This window comes from Chlorocebus sabaeus, chromosome 21 (assembly GCF_047675955.1).
Source record: "Chlorocebus sabaeus isolate Y175 chromosome 21, mChlSab1.0.hap1, whole genome shotgun sequence".
Lineage (NCBI taxonomy): Eukaryota > Metazoa > Chordata > Mammalia > Primates > Cercopithecidae > Chlorocebus > Chlorocebus sabaeus.
Genome location: NC_132924.1, coordinates 111,092,503 through 111,096,245, shown reverse-complemented (window position 1 = coordinate 111,096,245; position 3,743 = coordinate 111,092,503). Strand labels below are relative to the sequence as shown.

The 3,743-nt window shown below is 42.3% G+C and overlaps 1 pseudogene; it reads right to left on the bottom strand.

The window, feature by feature from the left end:
* Positions 1-536: 536 nt before the first annotated feature.
* On the bottom strand, positions 537-2,407 carry LOC103227402 (serine/threonine-protein phosphatase 2A 56 kDa regulatory subunit gamma isoform-like; annotated as a pseudogene).
* Positions 2,408-3,743: the final 1,336 nt, after the last annotated feature.

Below are 3,743 nucleotides of genomic sequence, written 5' to 3'. Positions count from 1 at the left end.
CAGGGTCAGGGGAGGGGCTGCCCAGGCCAGGTGAGGGGCTAAAGGCTCAGAACAGCTATGGTTAAAGTCTGATCACCTTATGGCACAAAATAATTTAACTTAACAATTATAATTGTTACTGATAATATATAGACATATCAGAATTATAGGGCATATCAGAATTATGGGAATCTTATACAATTTTGGAACATAAGCTAATAATATATTTATATGAATATAACCCAAAGAAAGTTTAAACACCATTTTATATTTGGTAATGTTTTTTGTATGGTTTTAATATGCCAAATAAGCCAAATATAAGTCCCTTTTGGACTTTAGGCTACCTAATATCTAAAAGAGTTAGCCAGATCAAAGAAAAAGCTTAGAATTTGACTTTGGAAAGTTTGTCAAATATCAAAGGTTTAAACACTTGCTATTACAAAATAGAATCCCAGGTCACTATAAGTCATTTAGTTAGCCAAAATGATATCCCTCCTTCTCAGGATGAAGATATAGTCCTATCTTATAAAAGCATTCAAGTAACACCCTGGACGTTTTCATGTTACTCTCTTTTTTAGTACCTCATGATTGGCTTTGGTTAGATTTTCTATTTTAACCAATGCTTCTTCCTGTTCTTTCATTTTTAGCTTCTCTTTCAGTTTCTCTGCTTTGAACAGTTAGGTACAGTCATTAAATAGCTTTTGGTTCATCTCCATGAAGAGCTTCAGGATGCTGGATATCAAGCCATGTATTGTCTTGTTCCAATGGGTCTTTGAATTGCAGTACAAGGATGGAAACATGATGAGCAGAATCTTTGCTGCGTTGTTACTGATCAAGCTCATAAGGTATTCATTATTCCAGTAATAGAGTGCTTGCTCTGCCACCTGCCACCTGGAAGTGTGAGCTGGAGACACATTTGGCTAGCTGCCAGAAGAGAGGCTCCATGATCTTCCAAATCCCAGTGGTTCAATTACATCTAAAATTTCTTCTAATTTGTTTAAGAACATTACTTCTTTTGGACTGTAAGGCTTTGGCCCATATTTGAGAAGTGTCTTCACCACTGATTCAGTGAGGGTGCTATCCTTTTCTAAAAACTGTACTACGTGATATGCCAGCTGGGGATGGCATATCAAAGTGATTTCACTTTGTGCAAAGGTATAGCACCTTGAATGGCATGAACCCGGGCGGCGGAGCTTGCAGTGAGCCGAGATTACAAATTTCAAAGAGATTTCACTTTGTGCAAAGGTATAGCACCTTGAATAAGAAAATCTGCGCTCTTCTTTTAGTGGTAAAACAAATCCATTAATTATACTTCCCAATATATCTAGTAACTCTGCTATACCATCGTGAAGCTGTTTCATAAATAAACCTATGAAATGTAATATTTATCTGTTTTCTTATGTAAGCTCTCAAGCCTAAGAATTTCCAATATATTCTGCAAAGGCTTGTTGAAGGAAAAGCTCTCTCCCAGGTCAGGCACATGGCTTACACCTGTAATCGCAGCACTTTGGGAGAGTAAGGTGGGTAGATCACTTGAGGCCAAGTGTTCAAGACCAGCCTGAGCAACATGGTGAAACCCCGTCTCTATAAAAAATACAAAGATTAGCCAGGTGTGGTGGCACATGGCTGTAGTCCCAGCTACTCAGGAGGCTGAGGTGGGAGAATTGCTTGAACCTGGGAAGCAGAGGTTGCAGTCAGTGAACTGTAATTGTGCCACTGCACTCCAGCCTGGGTGAGAGAGCAAAATTCTGTCTCAAAACAAACAAACAAAAAACTAAACAGCAACAGAAAACTCTTCCCTCAGCATCTTCACTGTCAAAGCACTCTAAAAGCTGCAGTGCAAATTTCTGACCAATATATTACTTTGCTGTTTTAGGTTGGAAACCTGGAGACTCTAAAAATCTTTTTTTTTTTTTTTTTTTTTGAGACGGAGTCTCGCTCTGTGGCCCAGGCTGGACTGCAATAGTGTAATCTCGGCTCACTGCAAGCTCCGCCGCCCGGGTTCATGCCATTCTCCTGCCTCAGCCTCCTAAGTAGCTGGGACTACAGGCTCCCGCCACCATGCCCAGCTAATTTTTTGTATTTTCAGCAGAGACGGGGTTTCACCGTGTTAGCCAGGATGGTCTCGATCTCCTGACCTCGTGATCCACCCGCCTCGGACTCCCAAAGTGCTGGGATTACAGGCATGAGCTACCATGCCCGGCCCCTAAAAATCTTAAGAAAAATTCATAAACAAACTGTAAATGAGGCCACGTTGCTTCTGACATTGGTTTGTTTTTCTCTGGGCCAAATTCAGCTTCTGGACAATAGAAGGTGGTAATGTTTGAAACATGTCAACTTCAAACATATGGACTACCTCTGGGTAAACAGGCTCTGTGATCCAATTCCAATGATGGGTGATAAATTCTTCCATTTCACTTAAAGTAGCTCATTGTACTTCCTTCCACTTTAGGTCATTTTGTGGATCAGAAACAAAGTCAAAGAGGACACAACACTGATGTAACTTCCAAATGAAAAGTGTCTCTGGATCAGCAGGAGGAACATCGTTTAAAGATGGTAGTGTTTGAGTTCTTTATTATTGCTCACGCTAAACCTTGACGAATTTTGCTGTTTGTCTTTCTTCACTATGGGCTGACAGATTGGTCCATTTACTTTAGCAGATACTGTAGATGGGACAGCAACAAGGCTATTCTTCCTGAAGGAAATTTGCTCTGATCTTACTGTGTCTTGTCCTTCTTTTAAACTTTTTCCACTTTTCCCTGCTTTTGATGATTCTTTTTATTCACGTGCTGCCCCCAACACCCCGCCCTGGCCCCACCCCAAACACACCACCCCACCATTGCCTACTCCTCAAAGCCGCAGCACCCCCACCTCGCCATCATGCCTCCCTGGCCACAACCACCACCACTGCCATCGGGGGACTGAGTCATTCACTCTTCTCATTCCCCTTTTCTAGGCACCCAGAGGCTGCAGTAGCTCTGGTGGCAGCTCAGAAATTTTTTAAAAAGCAAAAATGTTACTTGTTGATTGAGAGTAAACTCAACTTTCCATACAAGACTCAGTAAAGACAGCATGAGGCTAACCCAAATCTGACTTTTCTCTCTCTCCCTTCCCTCTTTTTTTTTTTTTGGTTGTTTATTTAAAAGGAGAAAAAAAATCTTTCATTATCTTTTAGCAAATGCATGAAAGTGTTGTTCAAAAGCAAAAGTGAAATTTCATCTTTGCATTAGTGTACTATTCTTAATAAAAGGCCAGGGGTGGTGGCTCCTGTTATCCCAGCACTTTGGGAGGCTGAGGTGTGAATTGCTTGAGCCCAGGAGTTCAAGACCAGCCTGGGCAACATGATGAAATACAAAAAATACAAAAAAACCCCCAAAAAAACAACTAGCTAAGCATGGTGGGGCATGCCTGTGGTCCCAGCTACTTGGGAGGCTGAGGTGGGAGGACCACCTAAGCCTGGGTGGTTGAAGTTGCAGTGAGCTGTGATTTCACCACTGCACTCAGCCTAGGCAAAAGAGGGAGACCCTGTCTCAAAGGAAAAAAAAAAGGAGGCCCAGTGTGGTGGCTCATGTCTGTGATCCCAGCACTTTGGGAGATTGAGGTGGGTGGATTTCTTGAGCTCAGCAGTTTGAGACCCGTCTGGGCAAACGTGGTGAAGTCCCATCTCCAACAAAAACTACAAAAATTAGGTGGTTGTGGTGGCTTGTGCCTTTAGTCCCAGCTGTTCAGGAGGCTGAGGTGGGAGGATTGCTTGAGCTCAGGAG